The sequence below is a fragment of the Dipodomys merriami genome, unplaced genomic scaffold, assembly GCF_024711535.1.
Source record: "Dipodomys merriami isolate MVZ:Mamm:240054 unplaced genomic scaffold, mDipMer1.0.p SCAF_11, whole genome shotgun sequence".
NCBI classification, from domain to species: Eukaryota; Metazoa; Chordata; class Mammalia; order Rodentia; family Heteromyidae; genus Dipodomys; species Dipodomys merriami.
In genome coordinates this window covers 32,155,200-32,174,476 of record NW_027202382.1, presented here as the reverse complement: position 1 = coordinate 32,174,476, position 19,277 = coordinate 32,155,200, and the positions used below count along the sequence as shown (strand labels likewise).

Sequence of the window (19,277 nt, the reverse complement as noted above, 5' to 3'; positions counted from 1 at the left end):
CCCTTTGATTGTATCTGATCCAGCTTCACTGGGTAATTGAGTGTTTGAGAGTGAAAAATTATCTCAGCAGCTTGGCCCTTATCTTGACAGCGAAGCAGCACTTTTAATTTAATTTTGTTCAGAGACGCACGGGTAACAAATTTCACTAATCGCTCGGCTGTCGCCCTCCGCATGGTAAAGAGCCGTTTGTTACCAGGCACCCCGGCGTAAATACACGTGGGGGAGCAGGCAGGGGAGAAAGACAGGGTTTTCGAAGGAAGGAAGGGACAGCCGCAGTCAATATGAGCCAGGCTTGGGCTCAGCCATCAGGTGTGGAATCAGATAGGAGTTCGGCTGTGTAGTACAGAGGGATGTTAGAGTTAAGAGCTCCTATCTTCTTCTTGCCTCCTTCTGCCTAGGAGAAATTTTGAGTGAATGGCTCGTTTTATCTGTAATGTGGAGATGCGATGATCCCCTACCATCTGCCTCCCTGGGCTTATGGTGAGAGTTAAATTCAAAGCCAGATAGCAAGTAAACACCTATATTCTTAGGGCTGGTAAAGACATTGAAGGAAACCCTTCAGTCCATCTTCTATCCAATGATTCCTCTCAAAATAAAGCCTCCTCTATGTGGTTATAAACTTTTGACTGCATTTTTCCAATGATCTGGAAAATTCTGAAACAGCTGATAGTTCTGACTTAGAATTACCTTACTTAACATATGCATCCCTGAAGATTCTAGGCTGTGAGTGCCACCCTAGCCTTCTAGACTCCATACCCCATGTATGGGATTTCCTTAGTAACTTTTGCACCCTTCCTGAGTAAGGGCCATCTTAGTATTGGATATGAAAATAATGTGTCTTCTTACACCTGACTTCTCATATCCAGTTAAAAGGATCCTATGGAAAATCAGATCTGGCAAGGCATTTATCTCATCTGGGGTGATTCTTCATTTTGTATATGGGAAACCTGAGGTCCAGGGGGAGGAAAAGATCATTTTAAAAACAGCCGTCATTGACTGAGCATCCAAGCGGCATGATCCCATTGACTCTTACAATCTGAGATCTTACCATAATTGTACAGATGGGGAAAATGGAGGCACAGAGAGGGAAAGCAACTTGCCTGTGTGACATGGAGACATAGAAATTTAAGTTCTTCTCTTAAGCTAAAGCATAAATGCTTTTCTTTTGGAAGTTTTGCTTCACATTGCACAGCAGCTCAGAGGTAGACGTGTTCTGGAGGTGAGATTTCCTTATAAAGCGTGCATCCAGGAATTCTTGTCTAAAAGATGGTCCAGGTTCCCACCTCTCCTCCCATGTCCTGTCTGGACTGAGAAGCAAGGGAGACTATGAAAAAGCAAAGCAGACAATCAGTCTGTTTCTCCCCCATCTCTCCTGCCCCAACCACCAGACTCCAGTCGATGGGTCCTTGGTTCTAGATTTATGAGCCTTCTTGGTGTCTCTCTTTCTTCCATCTGAGAGGGCTTGACTCTTCCTTCTCTCAGCTAATTAAAAACCCCAGCCTGGGCTGCCAGCCTTGCATCACAGGCTGCTGGGCAGAGGCGCTGACGCTGCGCTGATAAATCACTCCCTGGAGCCGGGGGAGGCTGAAGCATTTGTCAAAGAAAACAGGCGCAGAGGCCGGTGCATCCTGTGCTGCTCTGGGAAACCTGGGAGCTCCTACAGAGAGACCATAGCCACCATAGTTACCTGCCAAGAGGTTTCGTTAGGAAGAAAGCTGACCGGATAGGAGTGACACTGGTGTCAGTGCCTGCAAACATTGGTTATGTCGTATCATTCCCTGAGATCCCTTTGATGGCTCCCTCTCAGTCTTTGCCATAAATTCTCAACTTTAGAGTCTGACAATGGGATGAAGTGTAGCATAGAATTTTAAAAGAATTGCCTTTAGGCTCAGCTCCAATAGCCTACCCCTATCATCCTAGCTACTCAGGAGGCTTAGATGTGAGAATCATGGTTCAAAACCAGTCTAAGGCAGGAAACTCTTTGTGAGAATCTCTTTTCCAGTTAACCACCAAAAAAGCTGGAGGTGGTGGTGTGGCTCAAGTAGTAGTTAAGTGCCAATCTTGAGCAAAGAGTTAAGTACCCTCTGAGTTCAAGTCCCAGTACTAGACTAGCACAACAGAGTAAACACACAGAGACATATATGTACATATTTATGTATAAGTGTACAATTTTAGGGCCACTTTCTTTGGTAGCCATTGTTGTGACCCCCTGCAGCCAATCCTTCTCCACACCATTGCTATGTTCTGAGCACTATTACCTATTGTGGATAATAGCAGACCAGCATCTATAGCCTTAAATGTCATTCTCCTTTCTCATACACGCCATCACTTTTGCTTGCCAGTTTCTACCAAGCTATTCTCTCAGCCTGAAATGCCATGTGGCGCTAGTTCTGCCCAATAAAACTTACATGTCCTTTCAAGACCAGGTAAAATAAGTCCCATCACCTTTCTGAAACTTTCCCAGATCCCTCCAAGCCAAATGTCATTGTGGCTGCAGCCTACTGGAATCTTCTTTATCATCAGGTCCTTGCCTCTTTAAAGCCGTGGTTAGCCTTGTGTGTCTCCAGTATGCCTCTGGCATCTGGAGAAGCTAACACCAGGTCCAATGACTCCACTCAGACCTGCACTGCTGGTACCTGCAGCCGTGTTGGAAGTATAGAAGTATGCAACAGATGGTTGCATTTAATAGCAATTCCAAATAGCCTTTTCCATTCAAGGGAGAAAAATCTTTCGTTACTGACTCACACTTCTACTTCCGGAAGGTGAAGGCTCATTTTGACTATGGCCATCACCTTGGCTTGAGTCAAGTGAACAGTTACTCTTCGCTAGGCTGCAGTGGTAGCCAATTAATTTCAACCTTTAATCAACTAGAGTCTAGGCTTTTTGTTCCCTTCTTTGTCTGAAGTCCAGTGAAGTCTGAAAGGATCTCTTCAGTTCAGTGTTATTCTGATCTTCTCTGTTTTGCAGTTGTTGGTAGCAGAGAAAAATTCTGTCTGCTTCTTTCCCCCACCCCACCCCAGGGCTCATGGCTGGAATTACCCAGGAGTGCCCCCATGTGATGGTAAATCACTTTTTTTTCTGCTCTGGGAGGAGAAAAGCTATGCCCATTCATTCATTCATTCATTTATAAGTCATGCATTCATTAGTCATGAGTATGTATTCTAGCCCTTAATCTGTGTTTGGTGCTGGAAATAGAAGATACATCAAATTAAGTTTTTGGCCTGGGAAACTTATACACAGGAAATTTATTGCTTGGTTGGGAAAGGCAGGTGATGTGAGCATAGATTTACAACTCATTGTGAAAAATAATACAATAGGGGTCTGTGGGTACCTTGAGAACACAGAACAGGGTCTCATAGCCCTGCTGGAATGAGGAGTAAGCAGTAGAAAGAAAGGAAGGGGGATTTCCTGATAGACAGGGGGTCTCAGAGAATTAACTGGAATAAGGCAAGAAGTATCCAGGACTGGAATGATGCAAGACAGTAGAAGGAGAAAGTACACCTGGAGTTAGAAACCTGGGTTGAAGTAGGCGTGGAATGGGTCAGCCAGGCCAGGTCACATGAACCTAAGGACTTCAGTAAGGAGCGAGGACTGTATTTATAGAAGCAGTAGGTACATGGGGCTGGGAAGGTGGCTCAGTGGTAAAGCACTTGCCTTGAATGAATGAGGCCCTGGGTTTGATTCCTCAGCACCACATAAGCAAAAAGAAAAAAGCCGGAAGTGGTGCTGTGGCTCAAGTGGTAGAGCACTAGCCTTGAGCTGAAGAGCTAAGGGACAATGCTCAGGCCCAGAGTTCAGGCCCATGACCGGACCCAAATAAATAAATAAATAAATAAATAAATAAATAAATAAATAAATAAAAGAAGCAATAGGTTCATGAACCAACTTCTGTCATAACAACTGCAACAGTGTCTAGCCCCTGTTTTTATGTTTGCAGTCTCTGTCTTTTGTCCTATGTGGATTTTTGCTGTGGTATACTGCCTTTCACTTCTCCTGTTTGCTTTGGCCTCCCATGTCCCCTGTCTTCATGATCTCCATCCCTCCTTATCTTCTTTGTAAATGTCTCCTGGGCCTATCTTTATGTCTTTATCACTTCCTATTCTCTTCCCCCTTTTAAAGATTAACTCTCTTTGCCTTATCTACAAAACTATCTTTGTCCATACTTTCAGGGTCTTTTTTTTATAATAATCTTTAAGTAGTTCTACAAAAAGGTTTCAAGGCAAATGTCAGTTTATTAGTACCATGCATCTTAATCAAAGTTACCCCTTTTATTATTCTTCCCCATCATTCTATTATTCTTCTCCATCATTCCCAACCCTACCCATCTCCAAAAGTTCCCTGGCTCTCTTTTCACATAAGTACCTTGAACCCTTTTTATCAGGAAGTGGCTGTACAACGGAGTTTCAATATTTAAGTTTGTTAGTAAAATGCATCTTGATCAATGTCACTCATTTCATAGTTCTCCCTACCTTCCCCAAATCCAACCCTTTTCTCATGTTATCTGGTTCTATTTTCACATATGCACATTGAATATTTTGACTGCTTCTCCCAGCCTTTCTCTCTCCATTTTTCTGCCCTCCCTCCCTTAACCTCCTCCTGACAATACATGTCCAGTTTCTTGGGTTTTGTTAAACTGTCTGTTAGTTGTTCAAAGGAGTTATGCCATTGGAATCTTCTCCTTCATATGTTATATTTTAGTTCATATGTTTTTGTATATATTTGTATGGTACTATATATTCATATATGTTTATAATTAAGATCTCACTTGAACATATGAGAGAAAACACACACCTTTTTTCCTTTCTGAGCCTGACTGAATTTACTTCATATAAATCCTCTGTAGCTTAGCTTTGTACTCTATTTTTAAAATATCATTATATCTGTTTCACCATATTCCATAACTCTGGGTCTTATCATTCAACTCCTTGAATGCTGATCCATAAATCCTTAAGGTCAAGCAAAAGGGATTATGCTTTACTAAAGAACCTGGGACTAAATGAGCTGCAAATATCTATTCAAATTGATAATCCCTTCTTCTCCCCCCAGTCTCCACTCCCCTCCCCCCCAGCCCGCCCCATGGCATCTTTCTCTTCTCTTTCCACATCACTCAGTATCTTCTATGTTCCTATTATAAATGCCATCATAATGTTTACATCCAAATGAAAACATTTCCAAATGGAGAGGGTGATCTGTAGTTGAAAGATGACGGTTTGGGCAGAAGGCATTTGTTTTCATACTCTCAGCATTACGACACACAGTATCTTAAACCAGCTGAGACAGGAGGAATCTCTCTTAGATGCGGATTTAGAGACCTCCCAAAGAGCCTGAAGACTAGCCAAGATAAATTCGATGATGTATGCTATTCTGAAAAGGATTCATTCTCATAAACAATAAAAACTGTTATTTTTATCACTCCATAGATGGTTCTGGGGAAATCTTACTGGGACAGTGGGAAACCGGGACTCAATAGAATATAGTGATTGAGAGGATTTTTTGGAGATGCCTAAATGTACAGCTTGCAATGGCACCTGCCATTCATGACACTCTCACCAATTCACTTTTGCTGATTTCAAGGTCTTAATATGTTCCGTAGAAACAATGATGCTCCTGAAAGTAGTTACTGCTCAGATTACATGTAGTGAACTCATTTGCTGTTTTACCTGCATGTGAAAGAAAAGGACTCTGAAGAATTCAGAGAGGTTGAACTGCATATTTGAAAGTGACATAAGAGAAAGTATGGTTCAAATGATAGAGTGTCAACCTGGAGCAAAAACGCTAAAGAGAGCACTGAGTGCAAGTCCCAGTAAGAGAACAGAAAGAAAGAAAGGAAGGAAGGAAGGAAGGAAGGAAGGAAGGAAGGAAGGAAGGAAGGAAGGAAGGAAGGAAGGAAGGAAGGAAAGAAGAAAGAAAGGAAGGAAGGAAGGAAGGAAGGAAGGAAGGAAGGAAGGAAGGAAGGAAGAAAGAAAGAAAAAGGAAGGAAGGAAGGAAGGAAGAAAGAAAGAAAGAAAGAAAGAAAGAAAGAAAGAAAGAAAGAAAGAAAGAAAGAAAGAAAGAAAGGAAGGAAGGAAAGAAGGAAGGAAGGAAGGAAGGAAGGAAGGAAGGAAGGAAAGAAGGAAGGAAAAGAAAGAGAGAAAAAGAGAGAGAAAGAAGGAAGGAAGGAAGAAAGAAAGAAAGAAAGAAAGAAAGAAAGAAAGAAAGAAAGAAAGAAAGAAAGGAAGGAAGGAAGGAAGGAAAGAAGGAAGGAAGGAAGGAAGGAAGGAAGGAAGGAAAGAAGGAAGGAAAAGAAAGAGAGAGAAAGAGAGAGAGAAAGAAGGAAGGAAGGAAGAAAGAAAGAAAGAAAGAAAGAAAGAAAGAAAGAAAGGAAGGAAGGAAGGAAGGAAGGAAGGAAGGAAAGAAGGAAGGAAGGAAAGAAGGAAGGAAAAGAAAGAGAGAGAGAAAGAGAGAGAGAGAGAGAAAGAAGGAAGGAAGGAATTAGAGCATTCCCTAGGTATGTTGTACCCTAAATTGGTATTTTTTTTATTTCAGCATTTTGTTATTTCTCTTCCCCTCCTCAAATTAGAAAAATGTATATATAAGATGCAGGACAAGCCAGGCGCTGGTGGCTCACGCCTGTAATTCTAACTACTCAGGAGACTGAGATCTGAGGATTGTGGTTCAAAGCCAGCCTGGGCAGGAAAGTCTGTGAAACTCTTATCTCCAATAAACCACCAGAAAACCGGAAGTGGCTTTGTAGCTCAAGTGGTAGAGCGCTCAAGAGCTCAGGGACAATGTTCATATATATCACATTTTCTTGATGCATTCATCTACTGAGAGGCATCTGGGTTGGTTCCATATCTTAGCTATGGTAAATAATGCTGCAATAAACATAGTTGTGGTAGCTTTAGTATGGTCTTTTTTGTGATCATTTGAGTAAATGCCTAAAAGTGGGATTGCTGGGTCACAGGGAAGCTCTATGTGTAGTCTTTTGAGGAACCTCCATAGAGCTTTCCAAAGTGGTTGAACAAGTTTACATTCCCACCAACAATGTAGTAGGGTTCCCTTTTGGCCACATCCCCTCCAGCATCTGTTGTCATTAGAAGTTCGTGTGTTTTTGTCTTTGGCATTATACTGTCTAATGTTTGACCCTAAGAAAGAACCTCATTTTGTACTTTAATGGACTTCAATGTAGGGAAAGAAGGAAAGGTTGATGGATGGGCATGGGTATACAGTATGTATGTAGGTTTTTTAATAGAAAAGCCAGGAAGAGAAGAAGGGTTATTTATGTTCAAGTTCACTCAACAGAGATTTATAAACACCTGTATAGATCAATAACATGATGGGTTCTGGGAGCCAGAACTGAATCCCCATGGCACAACTTTTAGATGGACTCGAGTCTGATAAAAGAGGAGAACAGATAACTAAAATAAGGAGGTACAGTTACTGAGAAGACCTTGATGGGATCTATGCACTGTAGGGACATCGAAGCTCATGGAGTGAGTCTCACTTGGGGAGGGATCTAATCAAGAGCTCACACCCAGGCTTAATTTAGTGTTAACACTGAGAACTAGAAGAGAAGTGCTGTTACCAATTGCCATAAACTTGATAGATAAAACCAACCCTCTCATCATCCCTGAATCCATAAGTCCTAACTAAGCCATCAATAGAATAGGGAAGGGGAAACAAAGGAGGAGGCTACAATGCTTGTTAAGAAATGTACTCATTATCTTGCCCATGTAATTGTAACTCCTCTGTACAGTATTTTCACAATAAAAAAAAAACAGAGTAGACTTCTTTTAGATGCTTTGAAGGATAATTTGTCCCAGGAGGCTGTGGAAATTCTTAGCTTTCTTTATCTTTTAGAAGTATCACTCCTTTTACCTTCTGGGTATCTCTGATATCATTTGGCCTTCCCCCTCTTCATGTATGGAAACTGCCTTTGTCTCTCCCCTAGGACACCATTTAGTACATACTGTATACTAAATCCAGGATGATCTCAGTTCAAGCCACGAAACTTAAATCCATTTATAAAAGATCCTTTTTCCAAATAATGTTACACATTCAGGTTCCAGGTAGACATGTCTCTGTATTGGAGGCTACAGTTGAACTCATTTTTAACCAGAGAAGAGGTTTGGAGGCAGTGGAAAGCATCCCAATGGGGTTATTTCCAATGACTTGGAGACTCTCCAGAAACTTACCTTTGAGTCTGAATAAATGGTAGGTCGCCCCTTCTCTTAGGCTTTTGTTTCTCCACTGGAAACAAGAAGGACCATCGGAAATTACCTTTAACTTCTTTGCAGTGGGGATATTCTGGAATCCCCCAAGGCTCAGGCATGGACTATTAGTGCCTAACAGATCCCCAAATAGCTGTGTGGACGGCAGCAGAATTGCAGTAGCTTAGAGGAAACACAGGCTGTCCCAGAGGCCCTGGCTGGACTGTGATAACAGCTCTCTAACACTACTGTTAATCTTTAATTGGTATTTGATTCGATTTAACATGATCTTCTGCTTGTAAAACACCTTGAGATGTTTCTGCGTTGTGAGCGTGTCCTGGAAACGCCAGTTTATTGTATTAACAAGTCTCGGCCTGAACATAAAAGAAGATAATTAGAAACAGCCAAGTTCCTTGACTTGCTCAGGGCAGCCAAAAAAAAAAAAACCCTCTAGGGAAAACAATCCTTTCAGCTCCTTTCATGTATCCAAAAGAGAAAGCTGCTGGAGCAGCCCCAGTGGATCTAGGAGCGTGTAAGGGTCACTTGGCACACTATTTATAGCTCCCAGCTAGCTCTGCTTTTGTCCAGTTCTTGTAGTGCTGTAGATTCCAACACCCCTAGGAAGTTTATGGTAAATCCTCCAGGAACCCAATCTACAAGCACACACATGCTGTCTGCAAATTTATACGTAAGGTCTTTGGGCCCACATAGTATACCTTCCCATAAAAATAAACATACAGTGTATTCAGGGATGTTTTTTCCAGGCTAGCCCACAACATTTGATTTTTCTTGGACTCAAAATGTTATAAAACTATTCCAGACACCCAGGTGCCTAGATAAAATGGACAATGTTTTTTAACCTGATGAAATTATACCTTTAAGAGTGACAAAACCATGAATTGTGGTTATTTTGAAGAATAGCCCTAGTTAATACTTTGCTATGTGGTATAGTTGAATTAGAGCTGTGTCTGACATGGAAAACATAGAGAATTTGCATAAGTTAGTGGGATCATGTTTCCCAGACTGTTCTATCAACCAGCACTTAAACGAAGTCAAATAATGTAATTATCATTAAACTTCTGAGGTTCCCACCAAAGCCTCCTGTTTAACCTCTCATTAGTGTGGATGTGTGACATGGAAATCATAAAAATGGGGCTGGGAAAGTGGCGCAGTGGTAGAGTGCTTGCCTTGCATGCATGAGGCCCTGGGTTTGATTCCTCAGCACCACATAAGCAGAGAAAGCCGGAAATGGCACTATGGCTCAAGTGGTAGAGTGTTAGCCTTCAGCTGAAGAGCTAAAGATAGTGCCCAGGCCCAGAGTTCAGGCCCCACAACCAACAAAAAAAAAAGAACAAAAAGGTACCTTGCCCATGTAATTGTAACCCCTCTGTATGGTATTTTCACAAAGGAAGGAAGAAAGAAAGAAAGAAAGATTATGAAAATGGTGGTTTGGGACCAAGGCGAGTCCTTCACAAAAAGTTTCTGCATCTATGATCTTTTGAAAATTAATAGAATTATGAATGAAGATTAAGTGTTCTGTTTGAGCTACAAGATCAATTAATTATTATGTAGGGAAAATATGTTTCATTGCTCTCCCTATACATAATTATCTTTCATAAATTAATTTCATTTTAGTTGGACATTGTAGTCCTCACTACTTTGGAGGTAGAAATTTTGAGGATGGTGGTTCAACACCAGTCTGGACAAACAGTCTCTTGATTTCCTATCTCAACCAATAAAAAGCTGAGTGCAGTGGATAGTTATCCCTGTGATGTGGAAAATGAAAACAGGAAGATCACAGTTCAGGCTGGCTCTAAGCATAAGTGTGAGACCCTATTTGAACAAGATACATTATACAAATAAACTTATGTGTTGAATTGTGACTTCTTTGTACAACTTACTTAGAGATACCAAAGGTGCAATGATTTTTGAAAGAACTAGGAACATGGCACAAATGGTGGAATACCTGCCTGGAAGTACAAGACTCCCTAGTTCAAAGCCCAGAACTACTAAAAGAAATAATATCTTCTCTGTTTCTTGTGTATCAGAAGAGTGTTCATGCGCAAGAGTGTGCACATACATACACACACTCACACAGTCTTACACCTTCACCATTGTTCTCATCCCATACACCCATGGGTATAGCTAAGGGCTTAAAAAATTCCTTTGATGTGTAGCTTACGGCTCTCGCTTTTTAATGGATCTTTTTCTGATATACCTACCCTCATCACCCTTGTTGGAGCTTGTAGTTCACAATTGTGAGGGAAAAAAAATAACTTGCTTTAATAGCATGTTTCTTGGCCCCACCCCCAGAAATTCTTGTTTAGTAGGTCTGAGGTAAGGCCCAGAACATATTTTTAACAAGATGAGAAGCGATGCAAGACCTTATTGACTCAATAAGATTAAGGTACTATAGAAAGACAGATCCCTTTTAAGTATTGTGAGTGGTTTAAAATCGACTGTGTAGAGGGCGTGGCTTTGCTATTCTGGTCCAAGGTGAAAAGATGTTCTAATAGTATCTGTCTGGATGGGAGAGGTAGGCAGGAGTGGCTGCCCTTTTGTTAATACATGAGTATGGTATTGGAGGCTGGCCAGGTAACATAGAAAATGCACGATAAAGACAATCCTTCTGGAATTGTCTCCAAATGCAATCACTTCCTATTGGATAGAATTTAATGAATTGCTCAGGATAGGACTTACCCTACAAACAAGAGCTTGTCTTAAATCCTAGCTCCATCTCTTTCAAGCTCTATAGTTTTGGGCAAATGACAGTTTCATGGAGCCCTTTGTCTTCCCTCTGTATGAGTATGGTAAATGCAGTAATGAGGTCTAAACCAAAGCATGTGGGTAAGAAGCTATTGTGCTGAATGGGACTTAGCAGGCTTTCAAGCATCATCTCCCTTCCTCTCTTTCTTGCAATGTTTCCCTTTCCTTTGCTTTTCTCTCCTTGCACAGCAATTTAACAAAATCTCTCAGTGAACTGTGAATTTGGTCCTTTATCTCCTTCTTCACCCTTTCACTGAAAGATCAAGGATGACAGTATTTATTTCCATGTTCAGAGAATGTAAAGAAGCCACAGCCTGGATGAGCATTAATAATGTATGCAACAAATCACATAATGTGCATTGGTAATACACAATTTATAGCCTCCCACTAACTTCCTACTTGACTTCCTCCAGCTTGTCCAGACCTCAAGCTGCACACATAAGGTACATCTGCATCCTCTGTGTGCAAACAAGGCACCTTAGAAACAGAGAAGCGTCTTCTCCTTGATGAGACACTGCAAAGGTTTGAAATAGCAAAAGTACAAATCAGCAAAATGGATTGGGGTTGGTGGTGGTATATTTCCATAAAGATGAAAAAAAAAGAACTTGAGCTAGAATTGGATTGAATTTGAGCATGCAAGGATTCATGCTTGGTAAAGAGGGAGGGTGCCAATGCCATAAAGGAAAGTTACAAGCGTAAAAATATTCAGTTTCTACTTCACTCTGCCATACAGCCATTGTCCCCTAAGGACTGCATAGAAGTCACATTTATTTATTCTCAAACCAGAACAATCTCCATTGAACACAAGCCATATGCCAGGCCTAGTTTCAGATATACTAGTTGTGCTGGATCACATACTCTCCAGAGCCAACTCTAAGATAGTTGCAGCTTTTATTCCTCATTTTTCTGAATGAAGAACCAGGCAGAGGAGACTTAGATAGTGGGACTGCAGCAGCAGAGGTTAAGACCTTGATGACTAATCTATGCAAAAACCAAGTACTTCTTTGGGGCAAATGTCTGGAATACTGCGTATAAAATTCTTCACTGAAAACCACCACATGCTGCTGGGTGCTGGTGGCTCATGCCTGTAATCCTAGCTACTCAGAAGGCTGAGATCTAAGGATGGTAGTTCAATGCCAGCTCTGTAGAAAGTCTGTGAGACTCCCATCTCCAATTAACCACCAAAAGTCTAGAAGTGGATCTGTGGTATAAGTAGTAGCACCCTACTCTTGAGTGAAAAGGCTCAGGGCCAGCACTCAGGCCCTGAGTTCATGCCCCAGAACTGGTACAAACACGCACACACAGACACACACGCGCACACACACACACACACACACACACACACACACACACACACACACATACACACACAAAAGCCTTCCCATTCCACCCCCCTTTAAAATAAAAACCTATAGTATGCCACCATTGTACCATGCCATATGTGGCTGTTGTTAAAGTACTGGTTTTTGTTCATTTTATCTCTAGGTCTGATCACAAGGCATGGTAGGGTACCAGAAACAATATTACCTCCTCTGTGTCGTGCAACATAAATTTCGCTCTACTATATATTTTAGAATACTATTCTATCTATCTATCTATCTATCTATCTATCTATCTATCTATCTATCTATCTATCTATCTATCTATCTACGTATCTATCTATCTATGGAGGATATACCAATTATTGTAATCTTCCATAGAAACTTACCATGTAAAAATTCACAAATGAGAACACTAAGGTAGACAAAGATGACACATGTTGCAGCTAGTAAATGTTGAGCTGAATTTTTTTTCCAGTCCTGTGGCTCAAACTCAAGGCCTAAGCACTATCACTGAGCTTCTTTTGCTCAAGGCTAGTGCTCTAGCATTTGAGCCACAGTTCCACTTCCAGCTTTTTTTGAGTGGTTATTGAAGATAAGAATTTCACAGACTCTCCTGGGCTGGCTTCGAACCACAATCCTCAGATCTCATCCTCCTGTGTAGCTAGGATTACAGGCGTGAGCCACCGGTGCCTGACTTGAGTTGAAATTTTAATCCAGGTCTTCTGATTTCTCCAAGGTCCTGAGTAAATTCAACATAATTTATATTGTGTTATTATTTTGGTTTGTGACCTTGAATGACTTGATAATCTCTACATACATATAGCAAATATTTGCTTAGTACATTAGCAAGCAAGTAAAGAGTATTGTTAGAAATTATGCTCTTTAAGAGAGATCTTTCTTTTACCCAGAACAGAGTATAGGTAGAATGCATTGTACTGAGAACTTAGAGATCTTTGTTTCAGGTAGAGTATAATTGAAAGTTGGATGCTACTAAGGATAATTAAGAGTTAAATGAAGTGATCAATAGCCTAGAAAATAATAGGAAAAAAGAGCAGAGCAGCAATAACTATAGGTATCATTTATTAAGCAATATATACTTAAATATGTAATTTACACATCACATCATTTATATATATAAATGAATGTTTATGGACTAGTACATGTATTTTATCCTATATGTACATGTACATCACATACATACATAAATATATATACATACAGGTGTACATGTATATATGCCTGTATGTATATAGATATATACATGGACACATACATTTGTATGTGATGCACATACACTGTGACTAATCTGGACCATTAGTGAGTCCTGCTTGTGGGTTTTAACCTAGGTTCACTGACTTCAAAACCTACAATATGGTTCTGAAATTCTTAGAGTGATTTAAAAAAAGGATTTGTGTGTAGTTTGTAACTGTGACTTAGGTTTCCTCATGTACTTCTACATTTCTCATGATCCAACTCAAAAGTATCGGTGGTAAACTGGACTTCTGAAAACACACACACACACACACACACACACACACACACACACACACACACACACACACACACACCTCACAACAAATAAACACAAAGCTTATTTTGTGGCATTTGACAGTTTCCATTGTGTAAATTCAACCACATCCAGTTTCCAGCCACTAGGCTTAAGAACTACCCTACAACAACCCTAATGCTAACAGTAGGCTCTTGTGAGAGGATGAGGATCAGTTCTAGCAAACCATTGCTCCACTGCCATGGATGAGTAAGGATGTTTTACTCAAGGATTGCTACCTTGTCTTTGCTAGAGTCTGCAATGCCTTGCTTAATAATCTGGCCCATATAAGAAATAGAGGAATATTTGTTGAGAAATGAATAACCAAAACAAGGGTAGAGAACAGAAATAAGAGGGTCATAATATTTTTGGCTACACAATTTTGCATAGTTCTTTGCATTTTGCTGTGACAGTGATAGGATTTGAAGGAATACTATCTGCAAGTTGAGTTTGGGTACCTATATTACTCTCTGTTTCTTCTACTTCCTAGTGGGTATGAACCATTACAAGGTCATCAACTCTATCTCCAAATGCACCTTGTATTTGTTGACCTCTACATGCCCAGTGCCACCACTGAATCAAGTCCTGACCTCTTCCTCAGTCAATCTGGCAGTGGTACTATTCTCTCCTATCAGACTTATGGGCCTAACACATGGCCTCATTATATCATCTTTTTTCTCAGTATCCCCCAAAGTCTTCCCTGTCCTGATGATTCAGAACAGACTCCCTTGCCTAGCTTAATGGACTCCCCATTTGCCTCTCCAGCTTCGTCTCATGCATTGACTACCTCTCTTACTGCATGGAATGTCCAAGTGAAACGTTCTTTTCTAAGAGAGGTGGCGCCTCCCTCTCCTTCATCTCCGTGTTCATCAGGTTATTAATGATAGCCATGTCTCTCCAGCTCATACCCACAACAGACAGAGGCTGAAACTCTTTCTTTCTGCACCTGAGAATGCGTGGCCCAATTTTTGCTATATCTAGAGGTCTCCTTTCATGGGTCAGAAATCTGCCCCCTTGGGAAGGAACAGAGTAGAGAGTTTGAAAGACTTTGCCCTAGGGTCAGACATCTTGGGTTTGGATTTTATTAGTTGTGTGATCTTGCACATGAAATTTCATTTATATTGACTTAATTTTATTCCTCATAAAGTGACTATAGTAGCCTTAATGTAAAACAAGTACTTAAATGTAACTAGTTTTATACATTATGAGACAAAGTAATATCTCTGATAAAACTCTTGCCTTCTTCCTTTTCTACTCCAAGAAAGTAATGACTGGATTTATTCCTTCCAACTTCAAAAGAGTCTACAAAACCCAGTTCCTTCTATCTGAAATAAGTAATTGCTTGCGGGTTCTGTCTACTCAATATTTATATATTCTATAATTAATATTCATTCTGATATTTATAATTATCATTAATTTTAATATTTATAATTATTTTTAAGTAATATTAATATTAATTTGCCTGATACTTAATACCAGGTTCTGTTATGAACAATAAGGCAGGATTGAAACATGTGGTAGGAGGGCAAAATCCACCTTCCTCTCTCCATCTTGTTTGCAAATAGTCTGTTGGATGGTTAGTCTAAGAAAACAATTTTCTCAGGTATATTTTGTCCTTTGCATTTTTCAGTAGGAAGAAATAGAGGGTGGGAGTAGGAAAGATGTTCCAGAAGGTTCCATTTTCCAGAGTGTGACCAGGCCTGTTTTATCATTTGAACACCCTTGAGACTACATGAACAGAAATGACCAGTCTAAGAGTACGTAGCCAGAGACTGGCAAATCAAGGCAATTGAGTCTTGCTGACTTGCACCATGACATTTTTTGTTCTGTGAGCTGCTGACTAGATGGGAAACGCAAGGAGACAGCAGCATGCCTAATAATGCTTGTCCTCGTTGGCAAGTGAAACAGATAAACAAATTCATGGCTATGGATCCCAGGGCTGTTGTTATTCCTGCTCTCAACTTGCCTATATCTTGATCTTAATTCTTATATACCCATACATATATTCACATATAAATATATATATGTGTGTGTGTGTACATATATATATATATACATGTATATGTATTTCTATAAAATTTAGTGACACTTCTATTTTAGCTCTTTTAGATGTTCAGGTGTGGACATTTTTATAAAAAAAGATGTGCTGATGTTGTTACTATTATTACTCTTCCATAAATTTAACAGCACACGCAGGAGGTACCAGGTGTGTGTTGCACCTGAGTTATAGTTACTTAGGGAACCAACCATGGCCACCTTGTCCCTGACTTTGCTGCCTTAATGATGCCTCAGCGTAGCTCCTACTTCAGGAGTCATCTTTGCCCTCCCACCCCTGCACAAGAGGCTGAGAGCCCCTGAGTGGGGGGAAGAAGGGGAGGGATCATTTTCATAACTGCACAAGGGTGAGTGACCCGGATACATCATTGTTGAGCATTCCATAGTCTAGAGGGGACTAGGAGATGTCACAGGGTCTTGAAGCTTATAATTAAAACAATAAACGTGTATTCTCTGCCAATATTAGTAAGTATAGCAGCTAACAATCACTGAGCACTTCACTCAGTATGTATGGAGCAGTGTACTGAACGCTTTCCATGCATAAAGAAGCATGAAGTCACTTTCGCAGTCCTATCAGCTGACAATTATCAAGCTTTTCTTATCATCAACCACTATGCTAAAAAAAAAAAGCTTCTTGCTTTAACTCAAGTAATCTTGTGAAGTAGGTATTTTAATTATTTCTGTTTTACAAATGAGGCTTTGAAAGATAAGATGCCTTGTACTGACATCCTCCCAGAGTAATGAACAGTACTGGTGCTTGATCCCAGCCCTATGGGACTCTATGGACCAGGTTCTTAGCTCTTCCTTTTTATTGACTTCCTAAGTTCATCATGTTAAGAAATTATTGAACTGCATTTCAAGCATAATTTCCCTGATTACAGAACTCACAGGACTTCTATATCACCAACTTTGCTTCCGGGACTGATGTGTGAACATAGAGAGAGATAAGCCTTTGGGGAGATAAAAGGGAGATGCTTGTTCCTTTCTTCCTTTGAGAAGCTGGCCTTGATTTTATTATGCAAATATCAGTGGCTACTTCCTCTCAGCTCTGACAAGTGTAAAATTCTTCGGTAAAATAAGCTATTCTCCAGCACAGCATTATCTAAGTCACAGTCATATGTCTTGCTCAAGGCCTAGTAGGTTCGTGCACTTTGAAAATGTTTTTCAAGTAAATGGATATCTCTTCTAATTTGAAACTCTTTGTGTCTCTGGCTAAGTATGGGGACTGTTCAACCTGTTATCCATTAAATAGTTCCAAGTTATTAATTATCACAACATATCACAACACCTCCCACATACACAATAGCAACTTAACACATCAAACATTTCTTACTTTAACTGTTTCTATAGCCAGGAACCTAGACACCATGTAACAGGTCTTCTGTCTCAAGACTCTTCTCCTAGGGCTTCTGAAAAGCTGCCAGCTAGGGCTGCCATGGTCTTAGTGCTGGACTGAGGAAGGATTTGCATCCAGTTCACTCATTTGTTGGCAGGATTCCATGCCTTGAAGACTATTTGGCAAAGACTGCCCTCAGCTCTCGGTCCTATGGGCCTGGCTAAGGTGAACCACACATCAAACTGCCTGACTTGAGCAAAGCAACAAATGGAGCAGAACTAGAGATGATAGGAGCCAAACGGAAGTTGGTCTTTTGTGATCCCATGGGGGAAGTGACATCCTGAAACTTGTTGAATTCTTTTCAGATGAGCAAGTCACTAAGGGTTAAAGAAGGGGGTAGAGTTGGGTGCTGGTGGCTGGTACCTGTAATGCTAGTTAGTAATGAGGCTGAGATCTGAGGATGATGGTTTGAAGCCATCCTAGGGAAGAAAAACCCATGAGACTCTTCTCTCCAATTAACCACCAGAAAACTGGAAGTGGAGCTGTGGCTCAATGTGGTACAGCTCTATCCTTGAGTGAAACAAGCCCCATGACTAACAAAAAAGGAAAAAAAAAAAGGATGCTTCATAGAAGTGACCTGTTTGGATAGTTTTGCCCTCTTTCCTTTTCTCCAAATCAAATTTTTGGATTTTTTTTCTGGTAACATGTACTTGGTCAGCTCTATATTTTTGCCAAGTCGCTTCACATCATACTTCATGTGCTATATAATTCTATCCAGGGTATTCTTCAGCCTTGTCCAATGTAAACATGCCCTTATAGTCTTACATCCTGCCTTTGCAGATATTCAGATTGGTTCTTGTATCCCACATGTCTTTCTTTGCCTCAACCCTCCAAAGGTCAAGTTCAATCTTACCCTTTCTCAAGAAGACTTTAGACCCTGACATACCAGCTGGATTCCTGTTCAGATCCCTAGTGCTCAGCACTAAACCTGTAACTTTGTAGGTACTTAGCTACATCAGAGTGAATGAATGAGGATATGTTTCTGGTTTGCAATACTGACACAGCTTCCTCCCCCAAAGGACTGGAGGTATCATCTCCAGCTTTATCAAGCTCTCTCTCTTTCTCCTTCAGATGGAACACAACTTGCTTGTGAGCTCTTACCTATCACATTTTCTGGTCACTTCTTCCCACACTATTGATATCCCCACCATCCCTTCTGTCCACTGCTCTTCCATTATCCTGAACCACACATCCCATTTTCCACTTAGCTATCTCTCACATGTGTTACAAGCCTCAGTTCTCTCCCTTTATTTGTGCCTGAGTATCAGCTATGATTCCCATAATTACTAATCATCCTATGACCCTTAAACCTCCATAGGTTTTCTCCTCTGCCCAGAACTTTGACCCCAAGGGGCTTACCAGGAAGTGTTTGGATATTATTTTTCTTTTGGTATTCATTTTTAAGACAGTCCTGCGGTTTGACCTCAGGACCTGAGTGCTGTCCTAGAGCACTGTTGCTCAAGACTAGTGCTCTACCACTTGAACCACAGCTCCAGTTCACCATTTTGGTGCTTAATTGGAAATCAGAGTCTCACACACTTTCCTGCCCAGGCTGGCTTTGTACTGTGATCCATAGATCTCAGTCTTCTGAGTAGCAAGCATGACAGGCATGAGCCACCAGGGTCTGGAGTTTGTTGATGGCTCTGGTCTTCTCATTCACCAGCCCACAACACAGAGCTCAGTGTAAGTGCATTCAGGGTAACGATTTGTTGAATGAATGGAGGTCTTTCATGTTATGGATGGGGACAGAAGTCTTGTAAGGCAATGGGTTTGCTTAGAGCTGTCCAGTAAATAATGGCTGAGGCTCTTTTTGAGTTTGGGCTTCAGACTCCCAGAACAGCTCTATGCCCACACTTTAGGCACTTGGTTGACATTAACAAGACAGAAAGTGGATCTAGAAAGTCCCATGGGCTAACAATGCTATTGCTTTTTTGTAGGTGACATATTTAAACCAGTAGATTTGAAAGGCTCAGGTCTGGGATGTCAGTCTGAAATGGGTAGAG

General features: G+C 40.8%; 1 protein-coding gene across 3 annotated transcripts in view; it reads left to right on the top strand.

Annotated features, from left to right (window-relative positions):
* Astn2 (astrotactin 2) overlaps positions 1–19,277 on the top strand; it is an 886,217-nt gene that overhangs the window by 318,293 nt on the left and 548,647 nt on the right. The window lies entirely within an intron of this gene.